This window comes from Hyla sarda, chromosome 2 (assembly GCF_029499605.1).
Source record: "Hyla sarda isolate aHylSar1 chromosome 2, aHylSar1.hap1, whole genome shotgun sequence".
NCBI lineage: Eukaryota > Metazoa > Chordata > Amphibia > Anura > Hylidae > Hyla > Hyla sarda.
This window is the reverse complement of record NC_079190.1, coordinates 57,999,972-58,024,877: the sequence shown is the minus strand read 5'-3', so window position 1 is coordinate 58,024,877 and position 24,906 is coordinate 57,999,972. Positions and strand designations below refer to the sequence as shown.

Below are 24,906 nucleotides of genomic sequence, written 5' to 3'. Positions count from 1 at the left end.
TCACCCCCACAGATTATAACATTATATACTGTTGCCACATTGTATTTCCTATGCCCTCATGTGCAGCACAGCAATGCCAAAGCTTCATGAGAAAGGCAAGTACAAGTCTGAGCATAAAATAAATAAAAACATGTTCCCTGGAATACCCCTTTAATGCAGTTTCCCACCTCAATTTATTTTGACACACTGTGGCCCTGTCAATTTAGAGGCAAGACAACTGGCAACTTAGCATGGAGGAATAGACTCTTGTCATGAGGATGTCACTACAAAATCCCATTTAAAGGGGTACTCCGGTGCTCCAGCATTCTGAACATTTTGTTCAGAATGCTCAAAGCTGAAGGCCATGATCGTGACGTCACAGTCATGTCCCCTCCCATTGACATGAATGGAGGGGGCGTGATGACACGGGGGGCGTGGCTGTGACATCACAACCCAGGTACTGTGGGAGATTGGGGGGGGGGGGCAGCAGTGGGACCCCCGCGATTAGACATCTTATCCACTATCCTTTGGATATGGGATAATTTGTCTAGCAGCTGAGTTCCCCTGGAAAACTTTTTTTTTTTTTTTTTTTTTTTTTAAATCAACTGGTGCCAGAAAGTTAAACAGATTTGTAAATGACTTCTATTAAAAAATCTTAATCCTTCCAGTACTTTTTAGGGGCTGTATACTAAAGAGAAATCCAAAAAAGAAATGCATTTCCTCTGATGCCATGACCACAGTGCTCTCTGCTGACCTCAGCTGTTCCTTTTAGGAACTATCCAGAACAGGAGAAAATCCCCATAGCAAACATATGCTGCTCTGGACAGTTCCTAAAATGGACAGCAGAGGTCAGCAGAGAGCACTGTGGTCATGACATGAGAGGAAATGCATTTCTTCCTAAATGCATTTCTTCCATAAATGACAGGAAATGCATTTCTTCCTAAAAAGTACTGGATGGATTAAGATTTTTTAATACCTATTGAGACCACCAGTATATTTGCCCTGCTTAAGTCAATAGCAGTCCGATACCGGACAATAAACTGTCAATCACCCGACACCCGGTGAAGGAGACATCCGCACCTCGCTGCCACGAGGACGCCACCGGCACATGTACGTGCGCATCCGCAGAACCGCTGCGACAACACCACCCGCAACCCACCATCTACCAACATCATCACTGTGGGAGACGGCCGAGTCTCCGGTGATGCTGCCGCTTACCAAGACAGCTACTCAGTGCTAATACACTGCAGGATTACACAGCGCATCAGGAGGAGATCGCAGCATCCCCGTGAAGTCCAGCGCATCAGTGTCCGGGAGCGGTGAGATAAAAAGTATCATACAAATATGCATGCATATTAACAGTGACTGCACACTAGCTGTTCATGTTGAATATTGTCTACAAATATCAAGTTTATCTTCTACTTAAACGTTGAAGTGCTTAAATAGCCGGACTCATCAGAACGGTTGCTACGGGTTACTAACCTTATGGTTGCCATTGGTTACCACAATACCAGAATCGGTCTATATGAGCAGGACTTTTTTATGAGAGGAGATTTTTTACCATAGAGGATGGACTAAGACTCTCCCACCCAGATCCCTCTCTATATATATTTTTATGGTGGTCTCTATATTCTTATTTTATATCTTTTATTTTTTACAAGTATATTTTTATATTTTATATACTGTACTATACATATGCTATAGTTCTTAATAGTTGGTGCTGCGCCTACACAAGGGCCCTGTGAGACGCAGTTGCTGCTATTTACATTTTATCTAATATTCAATTGTCACATTATATACAATCAATAAATTGAAATATTACTTTAAACACAACCTGTCCAGTTGTCTCAAACCCTGAGCCCTAATATATATATTTCTACAGACAAACTACAATCTGACACCTTGGGTATAAGTGTCTAATTAGGTAGCCCGGGTTTATTTGGTGGGTAGTCAGACAAGAGCCTCTCCAACTCTTCTATATGATTTACAAATCTGTTTAACTTTCTGGCACCAGTCAATTTAACAAAAAAAAAAAAAAAAAAAAAAAAAAAAAGTTATCCACGGGAGTACCCCTTTAAGTGGACCTGACCGCAGAAAGATGTAAATAAGCACATGAATAACAGCGTTTGCAGGAATCTATGACTGGGAATAGCAGACTAGCCTCCAAATGTCATCTAAAAAGTAATTAAATGCATCCTATTAAATATAGTACATACAATATAGAAGAGTCAGGCAGTCACATAAGATGTGATGTAACTTGTTAGTTATAGGTAAATGAGGCAACATTCACTTCATATGCCTTAAAGATGGCTGAGCTGCGCTTGACCGAGCATGTGTGTGTGTGTGGTAACCTGAGCTCAAGAACATCCGAGATACATATACACATATATATATATATATATATATATATATATATATATATACACACACACACACACACATACACATATTATATATATTGAGGTAACCTGTTGGTTATAGGTAAATAGGAACACATTTGCTTCATATGCTTAAAAGATGGCTGAGCTCAGACAATCTTATAAGGCAGTGGTCTTCAACCTGCAGACCTCCAGATGTTGCAAAACTACAACTCCCAGCATGCCCGGACAGCCGATGGCTGTCCGGGCATGCTGGGAGTTGTAGTTTTGCAACATCTGGAGGTCCGCAAGTTGAAGACCACTGTTATAAAAGGTGTCTACAAGGGAAATTTACCTAAACCTGTTTAGAGGAATAGCGGTGAAGTTGCCCATAGCAACAAGACAGATTCTTTCATTTTTCAGGCTTTTTTTTTTTTTAAAGATAAAAGAAGTGTTCTGATGCTATGGGCGACTGCACCACTCTTCTTCTACACACGTCTTGATAAATCTCCCCCTATGTATATATTGTGAGGTAACCTGTTGGCTATAGGTAATGAGGAAGCTATCACTTCATATGCTTTAGAGATGGCCGAGCTCAGACGATCTTCTGAGGTGATTGTATGTAGTGAACCAATAGTGGTGTAAACGCTCTGTTCACACAATGGCCCTCATTTACTATCGCAAACCCGACATCTTTTGTCGGGTTGTGCGCCAGATTCTGTCGTATTGCGCCAGAAATTGTGTCTGCGCCAGATTTTGCGCCAGAATTGAAAACCCCGACTAACTCTCCATTTTGCTAAGAAAACCCCGAAAAGGGGCGTGGCCGCCAGGGAAAGGGGGTCTCTAAAAAAGGGGGCGTGTTCCCGACATTTTCACAAAAACCCAACATATTTACTAAGGTTTCCACATAAAATGTGGTGGATTTGAGCTGAGGAAAACCTGACAGATCAGAACATGTGTAAAAAAAGCAAAATGTAGGGAAAGTGGAAAATGTAGGGAAACCTTAGTAAATACCGTGGAAAATAAATTGTAGGGAATTAAAATCCACAAAGAAACCTACACAACACTCTTAGTAAATAAGGGCCAATGTGTTCTTATTGCTTAATAGAAAGGCCTTTTTATGTTCAAACAAACTCTGAGCATTTTCCTTTGGCTCTTCTGGTTTACATAGACATCTATAACCTTAAAAAAATAAAAATAAAATAAAAATAAAAAAAAAGGCTCTATCCTTCGATAAGAACTGACAAGAAACATACATTCCCACTGACTTACTGACCATTTGTAGTAAATTGGGAAAGTGTTGTGCAATTCTGTGGTAAAAATATACAGAATTTGCTCTTTTACTTGCACATCTGTATCTGTAGCCATCTGAACAATGCTGAGGAGAAGCCCTTAGTGGGCGGAGCTTCACCTGAGGAGAGGCCCCGCCCCAATGAGGACCCCTGGAAGCAGTAATTGCAGACATTGGCCCTGATTTACTAAGAGTGCAGTGTAGTTTTCTTTTGTGGGTTTTAATTCCCTACAATTTCTTTATTTATTTTGATCTGTAGGGTTTTCCGTGGCCACACTCCCTTTTTACGGATGACCACGCCTTTTTCTGGTTTTCTCATGGAAATGGAGAGTTGGTTGTTTTTTTTTTTTGTTTTTTTTCATTTCGGCTAAGTTTCTACTTGGTTTTATGTCCTGCGTTTTTTGGTAAGAAAAAATGCCTGAAAAAACAGCAGTGCAATTCCCTGCGTCTGGCGTCTTTTTCATTTGTGTGGAAATTGCATTTTTGGCACCTTGGCAGTTTTTTTGGTGCCAAAAAACAAAACAAAAAACAAAGGATGCAGTAGTGATGGAAAAAAAAATTGACGAAATTTTTAATTTTTATAACTAAATTTTAATAACTTTTTAATAATAAAGTGTGTGTGTTTCACTTTTTTTCTCTATTTTTAAAAATGTTTAGGTAGTACTACTACTCCCAGCATGGAACAGACTGTTCTATGATGGGAGTAGTAGTACCTGTACTAATAGACATATCGCTTTGGGTGTCGCGACTGTTCATAATATAGTAGAGATGTGGAGCGGCTCTATACAGCGCTCGCATCTCTGCTCTGTACAGTGACCCCCCGACCTACGATGGCCCCGACATATGATCATTTCAACATACGATGGCCTCTCAGAGGTCATCGCATGTTGAAGGCAACATCAACATACGATGCTTTTGTATGTTGGGGCCATCGCATAAATGGCTATCCGGCAGCATTGACTGCTTCAGCTGCCGCCGGATAGCCGTTTACGGTGCCCCGTGTGCTCCGGTGATGGTCTCCTACCTGTCCTCGGGGCTCCGGAGCGTCCTATTTGGGATCCCGTCCATCGCCGGTGCTCTCCATCGTCGTCATCACGTTGCTGCGCACGCCGTCCCATCATCCAATAGGAGCGGCGTGCGTAGAGACGTGATGATGGCGACGTGAGAGCAACGTACACAGGCAGCAGAGACGTTCCAGAGCGGCAGGGACACTACGGGGACGCCGCGACAGCGATGGACCAGTGGGAGCGGTGACCAGCGGTGGACCAGGGCAGCGGTGACGGGTCTGGAGCGGCAGGGACAGGTGAGTACAACTTCCTATACTTTACATTGCACGGATCCCTCAACATACGATGGTTTCAACAGACGATGGTTCATTTGGAACGGATTACCATAGTATGTTGAGGGACCACTGTACTCCGGCCAGTGATGTGAATAGAACATCACTCATATTTTCCACCCAGAGTGGTGATTGGCTGGATGGTTGAAGCCAATCACTGCTCTGAGGGAAATATTAATAGGTGTATATATACAGCAGTGCAGGGAACCATAGAAGAGCGGCTGCATCTATATATTATACAGGAGGATCGCAACGGACGATCTGTCAATTAGTACAGGTACTACTACTCCCATCATGGAACAGTGTGTTCCATGCTGGGAGTAGTAGTAGTAATACAAAAAAAAAAGTAAAAAAAAAATGTAAAAAAGAAAAAAAAAAAAAAAACACACACACACACACACTAAATTTTTATTATTGCCAGCTACATTTTTATGTCTCCGCCCACCCACATAAATCTATCCCTGTTTAAAAATTAATAAAAATGTTGTAGTAAAAAAGATACATTTCGTTAGCTACAATTTTTTTCCTTCACTACTGCATCTTTATTATAATTTTTTTTAAATGGTACCCTACAAAAATTTTATTAAAAAAAAAAAAAAAAAAAAAAAAAAGCTATCTCCATCACTTTTTTGGATCGCTAAACTCCAAAAGAGATTAAAAACTGCCTGAAAAAATGCCAAAGTTAAAACTAAAATGGCGTTTTTTTTACTCCCATTGACTTCTATCAGGGCGACAATTTCAGGGGGAAAAAAGCCAGTGGCTCAAAAAAAAAAAGATTGAAAAAACGTCAAAAGGATAAAAAAAAAATGCCAAACTGAAAAACGGCAAGTGGAAAAAGAATTTTGCGATTTCTCATTGATTTACAGCTAACATCTGGCCGCAGCGTTTTTTGTCTGAAAATGGCGTTTTTCTAAAAAAATTAATAAATAAAAAAAACAAGTAGAAACTTAGCCTTCTGGCGCAATGACACAGAATTCCGTTACAATGAGACAGAATTCTGGCACACAACCCAAAAAAACATGTTGGGTTTATAATAGTAAATCAGGGCCATTGGGGGAGATTTATCAAAACTATACAAAGGAAAAGTTGACCAGCTGCCCATAGCAACCAGATTGCTTCTTTCATTTCTCAGAGGACTTTCTAAAAATTAAAGAAGCAATCTGGTTGCTATGGGCAACTGGTCAACTTTTTCTCAACACTGATTTTAATAAATCTCCGCCAATTAATTTCCAGGCGACATTTGGAGGCACCACCTATACCCATTAGCTGTTGCTAGGTGGCTGCTTCCGAAGAGAAAAAGAGAACTAGTCATCCTGATTCTGGACATACTTTTTATCTCGATGGTTCTCTACATCGGAGAGATCTAAGCCCTTTATTTCATAAGCAAACAAGGTTCAAGTGTCTTACCTCATTTAAATACACCTTGCCCCCTTAATTCATTTTACTACACCGTGGACACCCCCAACTGATTTTAATACACCACACTCCCATCAATTAATTTTACTTTACTGCACCCTCCTGTAAGGCTATGTTCACACAGCGGAATTTTCACAATTCTGCACAGAACACAGATTTCCACCAAAATTCAATCCCATTGACTTATAAAAGATTCTGCAGCTGGATTCTGAATATTATAAGACTGGTCTAATATTTTTGCAGAATACTGAACATACAACTATAAAAATTTGGGATTGCTGTATTCATACAGCATAACTCAGAATAAAATTATAATTATTTTTGTACCACACGATGAATAGTGGAAATTTAAAAGGTGAGACAAAAGTAAATAAATACATATTCATTCAATTATATAAGTAATATTAACTCCAAAATGATGCCATAGCAACTTGTTCTGCAAAAAAAAAAAAAAAGACCCCTATGTGGCTGTCAAAATACTTAAAAAAATAAAATAAATTACCGTATTTATCAGCGTATACCACGCACCGACCTATAACACGCACCCTCATTTTACCAAGGATATTTGGGTAAAAAAAGTTTTTTACCCAAATATCCATGGTAAAATGAGGGTGCGTGTGTGCGCGTGTATACCCCGATACACCCCCAGGAAAGGCAGGGGGAGAGAGGCCGTCGCTGCCCGCTTCTCTCCCGCTGCCTACCTGGGGTCTAGAGCCCTGCTGCCGGCCCTTCTCTCCCCCTGGCTATCGGCACCGCTGCCGTTCTGTCCCCCTGACTATCGGTGCCGGCGCCCCATTGCCGGCACCGATAGCCAGGGGGAGAGAAGTGGCGCCGACAGCCAGGGGGCATAATTACCTGTTGCCAGGGTCGGGTCCGCGCTGCTGCAGGCCTCCGGCGTGCGTCCCCTGCGTCGTTGCTATGCGCTGCACGGCGCATGACGTCAGTGCGCCGCGCCGTGCATAGCAACGATGCAGGGGACGCATGCCGGAGGCCTGCAGCAGCGCGGACCCGACCCAGGTAATTATGCCACCGGGGATGGGGGGAGGCAACGGGGCAGCGGCGCCGGCAATGGGTGCCGATGCCCCTTCTCTCCCCCTGGCTGTCGATAGCCAGGGGGAGAGAAGGGCCAGCAGCAGGTCTCTAGACCCCAGGAAAGGCAGGGGGAGAGAAGCGGGCAGCGACGGCCTCTCTCCCCCTGCCTTTCCTGGGGGTGTATCGGCGTATAACACGCACATAGACTTTAGGCTAAAAATTTTAGCCTAAAAAGTGCGTGTTATACACCGATAAATACGGTATCTCTATACAGAGTTTTTTTTTTCCTGCCATTTTTTGGAAAACTGCCACTACAGTTTTTGAGCCAAAGCCGGAAGTGTATCCAGTAGGAGGCAGAAGTAAAGTCCTTCCTTTATAGTCCCCATTCCTTTTCAATACAGTGACCCCCCGACCTACGATGGCCCCGACATACGATCATTTCAACATACGATGGCCTCTCAGAGGCCATCGCATGTTGAAGGCAGCATCAACATACAATGCTTTTGTATGTCGGGCCATCGCGTAAACGGCTATCCGGCAGCGCAGACTGCTTCAGCTGCCACCGGATAGCTGTTTACGGTGCCCCGTGTGGTCCGCTGACGATCACTTACCTGTCCTCGGGGCTCCGGAGCGTACTCCTCAGGATGCCCTGCATCGCCGGCGCTCTCCATCGTCGTCATCACGTCGCTGCGCACGCCGTCCCGTCATCCAATAGGAGCGGCGTGCATAGTGACGTGATGGTGGCGATGGAGAGCGATGCGGACACGATAGGGACACCCGGGGACGCAGCGATGGGGACACCCGGGGACGCGGCGACAGCTATGGAAGGCGACATCCAGGGCAGCAGTGAGGAGCGGTGACGGTCCGGAGCGGCGGGGACAGGTGAGTACAACTTCCTCTACCAGTGGTCTTCAACCTGCGGACCTCCAGATGTTGCAAAACTACAACTCCCAGCATGCCCGGACAGCCAACGGCTGTCCGGGCATGCTGGGTGTTGTAGTTTTGCAACATCTGGAGGTCCGCAGGTTGAAGACCACTGTCCTATACTTTACATTGCACGGATCCCTCGACATACGATGGTTTCAACAAACGATGGTCCGTTTTGAACTGATTACCATCGTATGTTGAGGGACCACTGTACACTTCTGGCTTTGGCTCAAATACTGCAGTGGCAGAAACCTAGACTCAGAATGCGACAATAAAAACTAAAAAAAAATGCAGAAAATTGGACATAAAGGCTGATATTGGCTGGGTCACTTAGGAGTTGAGAGAAGATGCACCAATTTACTTAAAAAAAAAAAAAAAACACATGTCAGGAGAACTGACAGATACTCAGGAAGAAATTGCAAGAATGAGCGTTAAAGCCATCAAACCCATTATATGAGCATTTGTCCTGTGGCAGTGAAACTTTCCATCACTGTCATTGCTAGATAAAAACACCAATAGACTGGAAAAATCTGCTAGTCCAGCAACACAGTGGACTCGCGGATGTCACGGTAGATTAGACTGCAGATACATGATGTTTACAGGAGCACCATGGGTCCTTTTTTGCAGACTACACGATGGATATGACAGATCCATTTAGCAGGAGCAGATTCCACCGACATATAATGAATACCGTATGTCAGGTTTCAATATTTTCTACCAAGCAGAAGAGCGCAACGTACTATGGTATTCTACTCGACAGAGACAACACTACACCAGTGCGAACAGTCCTAGACAGATGGCCACATCCCAAAGGCATGTTCATAGTCTCATGCACAAGATAAGAAAAACACTTGACCTGAAAACGGAGGAAGAGACCTCTGCATTTCAGCCTTTTAAAAAAAAAAATTTTTATACATGTTATTCACATAAAACTTATCATCTTTACTTAATCCATCCAAAGGATGCACCAAGTTTCCAAAGGATAGGGGGATCCGTTTTAGATCACGGGGGGTCAGACCATTGGGAACTCCCGCAAGTCACCCCGGCAGTCCCCAGGATGATGAAAGTGTTCCTGCAATGGAGTACTCCTTTAAACTCCTTTACTGTATTTGCAGCTACCACTTCTGCAGGAAGGCTATTCCATGCATCTAATACTCAGTAAAGTAATACTTCCTCATATTACTGCATAATTCTTTGTCCCTATAATGTAAAACTATGTCCTCTTGTGGTTGTTTTTCTTCTTTTAAATATACTCTCCTCCTTTACCATGTTTATTCCCTTCATGTATTTACTCAGTTTGTCTGAAACTTTATTTAATCCATTAAAAATTGGATTGTATCTCAGCACTTGTGGAAATCCTTGCTTTCTCAACTCTCCCACCAGAATGGTAAGCAGATCACTTGTTTCTTGTATTAAAGGGGTATTCCAGGCCAAAACTTTTTATATATATATATATATATATATATATATATATATATATATATATATATATATATATATATCGACTGGCTCCGGAAAGTTAAACAGATTTGTAAATTACTTTGATTAAAAAATCTTAATCCTTGCAATAGTTATTAGCTTCTGAAGTTGAGTTGTTGTTTTCTGTCTAACTGCTCTCTGATGACTCACGTCCCGGGAGCTGTGCAGTTCCTATGGGGATATTCTCCCATCATGCACAGCTCCCATGATGTGACATCATCATTGAGCAGTTAGACAGAAAACTTCAGAAGCTAATAACTATTGGAAGGATTAAGATTTTTTAATAGAAGTAATTTACAAATCTGTTTAACTTTCCGGAGCCAGTTGATATATATATAAAAAAGTTTTTGCCTGGAATACCCCTTTAATGTTATTTATAGTTGTGTATAATATGTGTACTACTTTCACACTAAAGCCATGGAGAAAATAGATGAAAACCATGTCACAAAGCTACCGACACACAGTTTTCATGGCGCAGTTAAAGGGGTATTCTGGCCAAATACATCTTATCCCCTATACAAAGCATAGGGGATAAAATGCCTGGTCACAGGGGGCTTGACACTGGGACCCCTTGCGATCTCTGTGCAGCACCCGCATTTTAAGCGGGGCTGAGTCTCCAGTCTCGGAAACGTCACGCCATGCCGCTAGGAACAGAGGGGGCGTGGGGTGATATTTCACCTCCAGTCCTTTGGATAGGGGATAAGATGTATTTGGCCGGAATACCTCTTTAATGCCAGATGGGATTTTGAACTCTGTAGATAGCAGGAAGAAACTTTTACACACTATATGGGGGGAGGTGCTTTCTAAGGCCGATGTTTCATACACGGGTCAAACGTAAAATCCTGTCTGTGACAGCAGCTTTACGCGTGCAAATTTTGTGGTAAACATCTTTTTCAAGACTGCCAACATATCACAAAACCTGCTTCATAATACATGTAAACATACCCTGGCACCTTACTATAAGTAAATGCCATAATGTATGAAAACAACAGATATTATGATCTGAATAATAAACACAACATTGAAAAGGGGTACTCCGGTGGAAAACTTTAATTTTTTTTATTAACTGGTGCCAGAAAGTTAAAAAGCTTTGTAAATTACTATTTAAAAATCTTAATCCTTCCAGTACTTATCAGCTTATCTAGCAGCTGCTAGCCCCTGCTAGACCATGCACGGTGCGACCTCTGCTCGGTGCATAGTTTACTATAGAATACTGCATGAAACAGTGGCCAACACGCCCGTCCATGTATCTTTATGGGAGAGCAGGAGGAGATATGCTGCCGATTTGACCTCATTTTCTGTGTACAAAATCTGCTGTGAAGTTATGAACAGAAAATCTACATCAAATTGTTCCTACTTGCTGAAGATTTACTGCTCCAAATTTTTTTATACTAAAAAAAAAAAAAAAAAAATTTAAAACAACAACAGTGACAACTTTCTTTACAGTGTGGTTCTGAAAGAAAACAACATTTTATATATATATATATATATATATATATATATATAAAACTCCAAGTGTGTGTGTGTATGTGTGTATGTATGTATGTATGTATGTATGTATGTATGTTCCAGCATCACGTCCAAACGGCTAAAGATGTTAACATGAAACTTGGCACATATGTTACTTATATGTCAGCAACAAACATAGGATAGGTGATTTAACCCTTACTCACCCCCATTTGCCAGGGGCGGGGTTTATGTTTAAAGTCCCATACAAGTCTATGGGAAATATATGTTACTGAATAACTTCCAAACGGCTGGAGATACTTTGATAATACTTGGTCACATGTTACTTATATGTCATCTTAAAATACAGGATAGTTAATTTGACCCTTAACTACCCCATTTGTGTGGGTCAGGGTTTTTGTTTAATGTCCCATGCAAATCAATGGGAAATGTATGTTCCCACATAACTTCCGTACGGCTGGAGATATTTCAATACCTGGTATTACCATATTACGGGTTGGGATGAGAGGTCGGGATAGGAGGTCGGGATAGGAAGTTGGGGTATATGGACGGGATATGGGGTTAGGATATGACAATAATATATGAGGACGGGATATGAAGTCAAAAGCTTCCTCCTTTGTTGATTTTCCTCCCCAACAAGGATTAGGAAGGAGAAACCGTGCAACGCCGGGTACTCAGCTAGTATATTATATATATATATATATATATATATATATATATATATATATATATACACACACATACACACACACACAGTTATGGCCGTAAATGTTGGCACCCCTGAAGTTTTTCTAGAAAATTAAGTATTTCTCACAGAAAAGGATTGCAGGAACACATGTTTTGCTATACACATGTTTATTCCCTTTGTGTGTATTGGAACTAAACCACAAAGGGGAGGGAAAAAAAGCAAATTGGACATAAGGTCAAACCAAACTCCAAAAATGGTCTGGACAAAATTATTGGCATCCTTTCAAAATTGTGGAAAAATAATGTGATGCTCCTTTAAACTCACCTTGGGCAAGTAACGTGTGGGCAATATAAAAATAACACATGAAAGAAGATAATTATTTGCATTGTGTGCCTGTTTGTGCCACACTAAGCATGGCCAACAGAAAGAGGAGAAGAAAACTGTCTGAGGACTTGAGAACCAAAATTGTGGAAAAATATCAACAATCTCAAGGCTACAAGTCCATCTCCAGAGATCCAGATTTGCCTTTGTCCACAGTGCGCAACATTATCAAGAAGTTTGTAACCCATGGCACTGTAGCAAATCTCCCTGGGCGTGGCAGGAGAGAAAAATTGATGAAAGGTGTCAATGCAGGATAGTCCGGATGGTGGATAAGCAGCCCCAAACAAGTTCCAAAGACATTCAAACTGTCCTGCAGGCTCAGGAAGCATCAGTATCAGCGCAAACTATCCGTCGACATTTAAATGAAATTAAACGATATGGCAGGAGACCCAGAAGGACCCCACTGCTGACACAGACATAAAAAAGCAAGACTACATTTTGCCAAAATGAACTTGAATAAGCCAAAATCCTTCTGGGAAAAGGTCTTGTGGACAGATGAGACTAAGATAGAGCTTTTTTGGTAAAGCAACTAATTCTACTGTTTACTGAAAATGGAATGAGGCCTACAAAGAAAAGAACACAGTACCTACAGTGAAATATGGTGGAGGTTCAATTATGTTTTGGGGTTGTTTTGTTGTCTCTGGCACTGGCTGTGTGCAAGGCATCATGAAATCTGAGGATTACCAACAGATTTTGGGTCGCACTGTACAGCCCAGTGTCAGAAAGCTGGGTTTGCGTCTGAGATCTTGTGTCTTCCAGCAGGACAATGACCCAAAACATAGGTCAAAAAGAACCCAGAAATAGGCTTGCATTGAGGGGCGGAGCGGGACGTCATACGGGGGCGGAGAAGTGATGTCACACACCATCGGCCCTGTGGTCGCCGGTAATCAGACCCGGAGCGAACATACTCCGGAGACGGATTATAAACAGGGTGCCGCGTGCAAGATCACGGGGGTCCCCAGCGGCAGGACTCCCGCGATCAGGCATCTTATCCCCTATTCTTTGGAGAACTCCTTTAAAGGGTGCCAATAATTTTGTCCATGACACTTTTGGAGTTCGGTGTGACATTTGTCCAATTTACTGTTTTTACTCCATTTTTTTTTTGTTTAGTTCCATTACACACAGAGAGAATAAACATGTGTATAGCAAAACATGTGTTACTGCAATCCTTTTCTGAGGGAAATACTTCATTTTCTAGAAAAATTTCAGGGGTGTCAACATTTACAGCCATGAAACACACACTATATATATTTATTTATTACAGACCAAAAGTTTGGACACACCTTCTCATTCTAAGTTTTCTTTATTTTCATGACTATGAAAATTGTAGATTCACACTGAAGGCATCAAAACTATGAATTAACACATGTGGAATTATAGACATAACAAAAAAGTGTGAAACAACTGAAAATATGTCATATTCTAGCTTCCTCAAAGTAGCCACCTTTTGCTTTGATTATTGCTTTGCACACTCATTCTCTTGATGAGCTTCAAGAGGTAGTCACCTGAAATGGTCTTCCAACAGTCTTGAAGGATTCCCAGAGATGCTTAGCACTTGTTGGCCCTTTTGCCTTCACTCTGCGGTCCAGCTCACCCCAAACACACACAAACAAAAAGGACACACGAAAAACTGCCGGTACATCAAAATAAAATGACATGCTGATTTTGAGGTTGTTTTTACACAGTAGTGTTTAACAATTCTGCCTGTATTTGCCTGTATATTTTAGGCTACACTCACACTGCCGTAATTAGCAAAAAAAAAAAAATTGCCAATTTTTAATTATGTCTGAAAAAACAAGGGTAAAAGAAATTTGCCCGTATTGCTTCTTCCAGTAAACAGAACCAAGTCTCCTACTGTCTGCATTTCCATCTTCCCACAACATCGAGAACCTTAAAACACATCGCTGTCCATAGCAACAATCAGAAGTGAAGTATATACTGCCCACACAAGATCAGCAGGCTATTCAGAAACAATCTGCACTGTATGAACCTTCCATCAAGACCAGGAATAGACAAGTGAGGAAAGAAAAAAAAAAAAAAAGTCATCACAGGTCGCTGCTCTGACCCAAGGACTGTGCACACTGTCCACATAACGCACAACATGTCATTCACTCAATTCTTCAAACAGGACATTACAATGCAGTTCATGATATACGGTAATAGGGAAATGCATGACCAACAGTTCTCTAATAGAATGTTAATAATAAAACAACTAAATTAATTAAATGAATAATATAAATATTATGAATATTATTTATATTATTAATAATAATAATTAATACAGGGCTGCAGAGAAATTAACAAAATATTTTATATAAATGGCAGCTTGTCATCTGCCAAGTCTGCAAGGAATTTTTTTAATTTTTTTATTAAAAATATAAAGATCACGGTTGCACTGACATGCTAAGGCAATTTTTTCCTGACAGTGTCTTCAGCTCATGCAAAACTACAACTCCCAGCATGGCCGGACAGCCAGAGGGGAATCTGTGTGTTGTAGTTTTGCAACAGCTGGAGGCACCCTGGTTTGATACCAATGTGGTGGCTGTCTGGCATACTTGGAGATGCCGTTTTGCAACAGCTGGAGGCACCCTGGTTGTGAACCACTGTAGTTAGGATTCTGCTGACATTCCTCAGTTAATGTAGATCAATGGGTTATTTAATAGGGATCGACCGATATTGATTTTTTAGAGCCGATACCGATAACCTGAGAACTTTTAGGCCGATAGCCGATAACTTATACCGATATTCCGTGCATTTTAATTTTTGGGCATTTTAAGGCAGGGCCCTGTGCCCCGAGGACAAGCAGCACCGCAGTCTAAGCGCAGCAGCGCCACATCAGAGTTCAAAGCGCCTCTCCCAGGCAGCCACTGCGGTTCTCACACAGGGCTGCCGTGGTCAGCAGCACCATTCTTCTGGCCCGGGTGTCACGGGCAAGAGGCATTAGCGGCAAGGTTAGATGCCAATACTGATAACTAACAAAATCGTGAATATCGGCTGATCATATCGGCCAATCCGATAATCGGTCGATCCCTATTATTTAACACCACCTTCCCAAGCAGCAAAATAATTTGCACAGAATAATTGCCATTTTAAATATATTGCTGCCTACGCCTTCATTTTATTCTCACCCATGAATTGCAAAAATATCCTAACATTGTATATTCTAAAAGGCATTTGATGGTTGCTTTAAGTGTTTCCCAAAATTAAAGCGTTTCGGTACTTTCAAATTAATAAAAAAAAAAAACCTCAAGGTGACCCTTCAGAGTTGTGACAAGGTGATTTTACTGCTCTCACTGCTATTATAGAGCCCCTTGGGCCATGTTTGCACATCGGGAATCTCCGTGGGGAATTCCGCAGGAGATTCCAGAGCAGCAGAGTCCGGAAATTGGCACAGAAATTCCGTTTTCCATGACCATACAAAGAATGAACCTGATCATTCTTTGTGAGGACAACACATAGAATGCATAGCTGCCAATGGGAGGGCACATTCCAGTGTGGTCTGAGCACCAGCATACAACATTATGTCCGCACATAGCTTTAGAGTCCCCTCCATCATGCACAGCTATTTCTTATTCTCTCCTTTTCAGTGTGGCAGGTCCACAGCTGGGTTGTTTGCCAGCAGTACTCACACCTGGACAGTTTTTCTTTACTTCTCTGGCCAATCACAGGACAGCAGCTACTTCTCTCTGCTGTGCCATGACATAGTGCTGTAGAAAGTGGAATTAACTGTCTGGCACTGTGGTGGGAGATGATTTAAAATGCAGCCCTACTGATAGTAAATGGGGAGAATGGGGATATTGATGCTCTGAGTTTAAAAGAGGTTCTGCAAGTAAAAAGGAAATACCAGCAGCACAGCAAGGAAGGGGTTACATCCTGATTATAATGCAATCCAAATAGAGGGGAAAGGTAGGATTACAGAAAGGAAGGTGTTAAGTCAAAAAAGCAGCCTTGGTCATAAAAGTAAACCACTCATGAGGATGGCAAGGTACACAAGGAGCAGGTGCCCAGAACTATTTATGCGAGACCTAAATAAAACTTTCAGACACACCGTCCCTGTGGAAGCAAACTGGCTCAGATTACATGGATAGTCACTCTCTCCACCTACATAGCTTTACCACAACTTTCTGAGTTCCCTCTTGGTCTCTCTGCCACTAGAGAAGGAATTCTCCTAACTGGCAGTGGACAGCAGTTTGCAGAGAAGTGAGACACCTAATGGCCAATACTTTAGGGGTAGGTTCGCACAGGTGGCTCATCTGCAAGTTTTCTGCTGCAGAAAAGAAGTGGGCCAAAGCCCCAGCAGAATTTCTGCAGTATAACATTTTGCTGTGGCTAAACCTGCAGAATATCTGGCTGTGCGAACGTACACTAGAGCCTGGAAGCGCACCCCTCCTTTTTGTTTCTTTTAACTCTTTTTTTTGGTTAAGTGATTCCCAAATAAGTTGGGAATCACATAAGTCATCAAACAGAGGGAAGATGATTAAAACTGCAGCTCACATTAAAGATTTTAAATTGAGACGGGAATGGCAATTTTAGTGCAAATCACAGGCGATGTTTACAGGCGACAAATTAAAAATATGCCTCCTGAGAAACTATTATCATTTTAATCAAGGCGTAAGTCACATTAATGCAAGCTTCAACAAACCTCACGTCAAAACCAAAAGTAAGGCTGAGTCCATAGGTTTTGCCCCTCAAGTAGTCAGACCCTACTTTAAAGGGTATTCTTGAAAAAAAATAAAAATAAAAACACATTTCAAATCAACTGGTGCAAGAAATGTATACGTATTTGTAAATAACTTCTATTTAAAAAATAATAAAATCAAGACTTTTAGTACTTAGCAGCTGCTTCTCTGGATGGGATGAAGTCATGTAGTCTTTCCAGTCAGATATGGTGTTCTATGCTGCCACCTCTGTCTGTGTCAGAAACAGCCAAGAGCAGAATAGGTTTGCTATGGGGATTTTCTCCTTCACTGGACAGTTCCTGACATAGACAAAGGTGTCAGCAGATAGCACTGTGGTCAGACTGGAAAAACTTTGTGACTCCCTCCGCAGAAGCAGTGGGTAAGTACTGGAAGGCTTGAGTGTTTTTTGTTTTCGTTTTTTTATCAATAGAATTAATTTGCAAATTCACATAACTTTCCGCCACCAGTTGATTTAAAAACAAATTTCTTCTTTGGAGTACCCCTTTAAAGCCAGGACATCAAAGCATGAAATGTGTGTGATGATCAAATAAAAGGACATTGGCTCAGTGGTTACCACGGATGTGCTGGAGTAAGGACAATATCAGCATGGAATCTGCATGAATTTCCTGTGGGTGCTACTACTTCTTCCCACACTCTAAAAAGACATACTGGAAGGTCAAAGGGGCTATCCAGGATTCGACATGAATAGCGCCACTCCTGTCCTTAGGTTGTGCTCGTTCCATTCATTTCAATGGTACTGAAACACAACACAACACACAAATCGAGTTTGTCAGATAGTTAGGTGGGGTGACCTTAATTTTAATAATGGGAGTGACTCAGGTTATGGGCAGGATTATACAGTCAAGGGGCGAGAATGTTGTACATTGAGGGAAGTGTCTGCCAAATACACCCCCTGACTGTATAATCCCACCCATCAACCGATTTTTACTTCTATTAAAATTAAGTTCACTCCCATCTGACTATCTCCCTGAATTAAAAGTTAAACAATAAACTCTCATATTTGGGGTTTGGAGGGGCGTATGAAGAAACTGTACAAGATGTGTGATCAGGGCACTCAAAACACTTAACAATAATGCAATCTCATTTTTTTTGGGGTTGGCCAGAGGTTCTCTTTAATTTACAATTTACATAGTGAGCCCCAATGGAGTCAAGGAGCAATGTGAATAATGCCAATCTCTGTAGAAAAAGTTATATAATAAGTAAGATCATATGTGCCCAGTAAGTGGCAGAACAGATACCATGACATAGCAACAACTATTTCACAATCCTTAGTTAGTGCAGAAATCCAATTGAGGACTCTCCTCCAACTTCCTACAGCAGAGACTGCAGCACCAAACATTCTATTAGGTCATCATGAAATCCTGGCCCAGTAGTGTAAGTTGCCCATTTGTACCCCTCTGTTAAAAAACAAAACAAAAAAAACAAAAAAAAACACCGTAAGCCCAGTTCAATATTGAGACTTAAATCAATGAAGGAAAAAAAAGTACACCTGCGCAATGTGCAGCGCTGCTGACAGAGGTGTAGCGATGCTGACAGAAGGTGAGCCTCTTACTCCCCTGAGCCAGTATCTGCTCCTGCAGCACGGAAATATTACCTGAATGCATTATATTCCATCTTCAGATAAATGATCTTTTCAATAACGCTAGAAGAGCTGTTAGGCCCCTTCACATATGTGTGTCGTCCGGTGGTGTTACCTCGTTACCCCGAGCGCTGTAGTAAAAGCACCAGAGGGAAACGGATTGTAGAACTGATCCTATGTATTTGAATGAGACAAATCTGTTAAACTTTCTGGCACCAGTTGATTTAAAAAAAAAAAATAATAATAATTCCACTGGAGTACCCCCTTTAACTCCTTAAGGACCCAGATAATTTTCAGTGTAGGACCTGGCCATTTTTTGCACATCTGACCACTGTCACTTTAAGCATTAATAACTCTGGGATGCTTTTACCTTTCATTCTGATTCCGAGAATGTTTTTTCGTGACATATGCTGCTTTATGTTAGTGGTAAAATGCTGTTGACACTTGCATCATTACTTGGTGAAAAATTCCAACATTTTATGAAAAATTTAAAAATTTAGTCTTTTTTTACTTTAAAGCTCTCTGCTTATAAGGAAAATGAATATTCCAAATTAATTATATATTGATTCACATATACAATATGTCTACTTTATGTTTGCATCATAAAGTTGACATGTTTTTACTTTTGGAAGACATCAGAGGGCTTCAAAGTTCAGCAGCAATTTTCCACAAAATTTTCAAAATCGAAATTTTTCAGGGACCAGTTCAGTTTTGAAGTGGATTTGAAGGGCCTTCCTATTATAAATACGCCATAAATGACCCCATTATAAAAACTGCACCCCTCAAAGTATTCAAAATGACATTCAAAAGGTTTGTTAACCCTTTAGGTGTTTCACAGGAATAGCAGCAAATTGAAGGAGAAAATTCAAAATCTTTATTCAAAAATTGGGTCTACAAGAACACGCTAGTGTAAAAACTAGCGTGTTCTTGTAGACCCAATTTTTGAATTTTTACAAGGGGTAAATCTTCCTAAAATGTGTAACCCAATTTCTCTCGAGTAAGGAAATACCTCAAATGTGGATGTCAAGTGTTCGGCGGGTGCACTAGAGGGCTCAGAAGGGAAGGAGCGACAGTGGGATTTTGGAGAGTGAGTTTTTCTGAAATGGTTTTTGGGGTGCATGTCACATTTAAGAAGCCCCTGTGGTGCTAGAACAGCAAAAAAAATAAAAAAAATAAACACATGGCATACTATTTTGGAAACTACACCCCTCAAGGAACATAACAGGGGGTACAGTGAGCCTTAACACCCCACAGGTGTTTGACAACTTTTCGTTAAATTTGTTAAATGTGTTAAATTGGCAAAAAATTGGCAAAAAATTGGACGCAGCTCAAACTTCAAGCAGGAAACTTACTGTAAACTCGCCCATGTGAATGTAAAAAACCTCCAGCTGTTTCAAAACTACAAATCCCAGCATGCACTGACAGACTGTGCTTGCTGGGAGTTGTACTTTTGCAACAGCTGGAGGCACACTGGTTGGAAAACCTTCAGTTAGGTTCTGCTACCTAACTCAGTATTTTCCAACCAGTGTGCCTCCAGCTGTTTCAAAACTACAACTCCCAGCATGAACTGATCGCCAAAGGGCATGCTGGGAGATGTAGTTATGGAACAGCTGGAGGTACGCAACTACAACTCCCAGCATGCCGAGACAGCCGTTTGCTGGTTGGGCCTGCTGGGATTTGCAGTTTTGCAACATCTGGAGGGCTACAGTTTAGAGACCACTGCACAGTGATCTTAAAACTGTGGCCCTCGAGATGTTGCAAAACTACAAATCCCAGCATGCCCAGACAGCAAACTGCTGTGTGGGCATGCTAGGAGTTGTAGTTTTGCAAGTTCTAGAGGGCCACAGTTTAGAGATCACTGTGCATTGGTCTTTAAACTGTAGCCCTCCAGCTGTTGCAAAACTACAAATCCCAGCATGCCCACACAGCTGTCTGGGCATGCTGGGAGTTGTAGTTTTGAAACATCTGGAGGGCTACAGTTTAGAGACCATTGTATAGTGGTCTCAAACTGTAGCTCTCCAGATGTTGCTAGGCAACTCACCGGCTTCCATACGATCCAGGGAGCCAGCCGCATGACATCGCCGCCCGCCGATCACTGCAGCCGATAGCCGCCCACAGCCTCCGCCAATAGGCAAGTGGATCTTCTGCCGTTGGTCCTCTTCGGTTTCCCCGTTCTGCCCCGCCTATTGTGGGTGGTCAGAACGGGGGAAACCGAAAGTTAACCCCCCCGTCCCCGATCTGCTATTGGTCGTCGCTTCTATACGACCAATAGGTGGGGTGGCACCCCTGCCACCTCACTCCTATCCCTTCAGAGGGATCGTGGGTGTCTTGGACAACCGCGACCCCCCTTACTTTCGGGTCACCATAGACCCGTATGACCCAGAATAGCCGCAAATCGTCGGTGTGAATGGGGGGGGGAGGGTGTCTGATGACCCCCCCCCCTGGGCATTTGTGCAGGGTGCCTGCTGATCGATATCAGCAGTCACCCCCGTCAGGTCCGGTCCCCGCCCGGCGGGGTCTGAAATTCCCACGGGTGTACAGGTACGTCCTGGGTCCTTAAGTACCAGGGTGTCAGGACATACCCGTATGCCCTGGGTCCTTAACAGGTTAAAGCCTGGCAGGAGAGGAAAGACCTTTGATAATATGAGAAAGAAGCATTTTTGTCTAATGAGATATATTACAATGTAGGGATCGACCGATATCGTGTTATTAGGGCCGATACCGATACTCGGTGGAGGTTAGGGCCGATAGCCGATAACTTATACCGATATTCCGGTATAAGTTATCGGCTATTTATTTCCCCCGCGACACTGCTGCAGATCATTGATTTAAAGCCGGCGCTTTAAATCAATGAACTGCAGCGGCTTCTCTCCCCCTGCCTGTCCGGAGGTCCTGAGTCCTATCACCGCCACCGCGACCGCCCCCCCACCGGCGCCCCGCTCCTCGCCCCCTACCGCCCCGCATCGCAAGCCCCACCGCACCGCCCCGGCCCCATTGCTTCCCCCATCCCCGGTTTTATAATTACCTGTTACCGGGGCTCGGGGTCCACTCTACATCTGGCTCCGGTGGCATCCTCCTGAGCTGTCACTGTGCGCACTGACGGTGACGTTGCATCACGTCACTGCGCACAGCGTAACGCAGGACGCAGCAGAAGCCAGAAGTAGCGTGGACCCTGGGCCCCGGGAACAGGTAATTATGAAACCGGGGATGGGGGAGGCAATGGGCCGGGGCGGTGCGGTGGGGGGTGCGATGCGGTGCGGTGGGCCATTATCGGATTATCGGCAAGGTAATTGCCGATACCGATAATGCCCAAAATCGTGATTATCGGCCGATAATATCGCCCAAGCCGATAATCGGTTGATCCCTATTACAATGCTTCTTATATTTACTTGCACTATTGATCTATGCAAAGTTTGTTCAAATAACAGTGCCTTTTTAACAAATACACATATCAAACCAAACACTGTACTTTAGGTACCAAGTGAAATCCCTCATCTAGTATGGATATAAGGATATAAATAAACCGGAAAACACAAAATCTGCAGCCATATAACTGACAGGGCAGGGAATGTATCATTTACATTACTGCTCTATACACAAGAGCAGTAATGTAAAGCGGGAGGAGCGGGACCATCCTTTTTAGGACAACAATTCCGCCTAGGCATAGGTCCTAGAGCAGTTTATCGCTAGGGACTATCAGGTTCCACTCCCCACCCATCCAGTTGTCCTGCCCTGAGCTACTACCTGAGCCATGGGGGATAGGGTTCAATAGGACATTTATCTGTGGATACTCTGGTGTATATCTTAATATTCTATTTGTATATGACTACACTATTATTGGTGGTTGATTCACTTGCTTTATCAGATGTACTGTCTGTATGAGCTGTGTGCTCATTATATTGCTATTACTATCTTTTGTTGTGTTGTTGTGGCTCTTTGAGCATTTATGGAACCAGTAGGTTCCTTTTTAGGGGCAAGTTAATAAAATTAGATTTTAGGTCCTATTCTGTGACTTACTAATTTTTCTAGGACTCTGATATCCTTTCTGTGAATGGTCTCTATACACAATTCACAGTCTCCTCTTTACCACTAAATATACATTCAACCCAGAACATTTACTGCATCGATACCTCCCAGATTGGAGAATGCTTTACCCTGGGGGCAAAACCTAGTTGGAGACCCCCGGAATTACAGATTTCCTACATCTCCGATGAACTGATACATTGTCAATGTTGGAATATTTGGAATGAGCATAAATTGTTACAATCTCAGATTTGCTTTGACTATGACAAAGATCTCAGTTTATTTGTTATAAATGTTTCAAGAAACAAGTAGTTGTATGGATAATAAAAAGGAACTGCTAGATGCATCTAGATCAGTGTTTTCCAACAAGCGTGCCTCCAGCTGTTGCAAAACTACAACTTCCAGCATGCCTGGACAGCCGAAGGTATGATGTCAAGTGTGATAAGTCCAATGTACTGTAAAAGATGTCAAAAGAGTCTGTGTGACCAGCATCTGCCCATACACTTTATAATAAAGATAGGAGCTAGACAAAAGATTGAATGGAAAAAGTGCCCTGAAATCAAGGACTTAATAGAAAAAAAAATAAAAAATTATTATTAATAATAATAATTATAATAATAATAATAATAATAATAGCCACAGAACAATAGATACAAGGCTAGTACTTGTTAAGGTGTTTTTATAAATAATTAACTTAATATCATCATTTTTTTTTTATTTATTATTATTATTATGCCACAGAACAATAATGAGAGGCTAGTACTAGTAAAGGTATTTTTATTAATAAGAATAATAGTAATAATAAGAATAATAGTAATATTAATAATAATAATAGCCACAGGACATTAAATAAGAGGCTAGTACTAGTAAAGATACATTTTTATTATTAAAGGGGTACTCCTGCCGCTGGGGTCCCGCGCAATCTTGCATTCGACACCAACCTCTTTAAGCTGCACGCCGCACTGCCAGCTCAAAAAATGGCGGGTGCCAGCCACGGGGTGGAATATCGTGATGTCACGACTCCGCCCGTGTGATGTCACGATACTCCGGCCCTGTGGTCGGCACCCGGCAGTTTGTGAGCTGTCAGTGCGGCGTGCAGCTTAAAGAGGTGGGTGCCGAATGCTAGATTGCGGGGTCCCCAGTGGTCAGACATCTTACCCCCTATGCTTTGGAAAGGGGATAAGATGTCTTAGGGCCAGAGTACCCCTTTAAGTTACATGGGCTGGATTTCCTGGACTGGAGGACCAGTTGGAAGTGGGAGTGCTCCAGTCCACACCCCAAGTCCACCACAGGTTTCCCTAATTCAAAGTGTTCTCAGGTGAGGCTTCCTGTGCTAGGGAGGAAGCCCTATAGTAAAGGGATGTTCGGATTTGAGCGCTAGAGAGACTGAGATGAGAAGCAGCCACAACCTACCAGGTCTGAACCTTCCTTTATGGACATTTTTGTGAGTTTGCTCGGGGACAGACATTAGGCCCACAGTAGGATAGAGGTTTCCTGATGTTTAGTTAGAGCCGGACAGGCTCAGGTTTAGTTTGCACTGTGCTTTGTGCCTAAACTCATTTAAATAGACATCCTCTTGGACGTTTGAAACCTGCTGCCTGTGTGAATACTGCCATTGCCGACCCCACCATGTGAGCTGTTCCCTACAATATATATGTGTGTGTATTTCAGGCCCCCACAGGTAACCCACACTTTTAGCATATAAATATTGGCAGCTATATCATTATCAAGCATGGTTGCCGAATACAAATATGACTCTGCTGCCTGTTCACACCAAGACCTCCCCTATGTGAAGCATCTAGTCACTCTACTATGGGGGTTCTAAAGAAACTTACACTAAGGCACTGTGCTAATATTTAATGCAACAGCAAAAAAGAAAAATGCAATACTGCCAGGTTTAATTGCAGTGTAATAAAGCCAGAGATTAGTAGCCTGGGGTGACTACTGCCAAGTTGCTTCTCTAACAACCTGTCAGACGGCATGTCCATAGTAACCAGTCTGTCTCAGCCAATTCAGGTCTGCAGCTCAGGGCAAAAGTCAACACTCTGCTAAGGAGCGAGGGGACCTAGCTGGATTACAGAACACATTTTATTGTCACAATGGACAGAGCTTATAGAGACCAGGTCAAGGTTTCACTGCATTAGCTAAAGCCCCTGTGCATACTGGGAATGCCAATTATCACTTACCTGCAGAGACATTTCTAGAGGGGACAGTAGAAAACTAGTGACCCCAAAGATGAGGGAGTAAA

The 24,906-nt window shown here is 42.4% G+C and overlaps 1 protein-coding gene across 1 annotated transcript in view; it reads right to left on the bottom strand.

The window, feature by feature from the left end:
* B3GLCT (beta 3-glucosyltransferase) overlaps positions 1-24,906 on the bottom strand; it is a 540,453-nt gene that overhangs the window by 514,392 nt on the left and 1,155 nt on the right. The window lies entirely within an intron of this gene.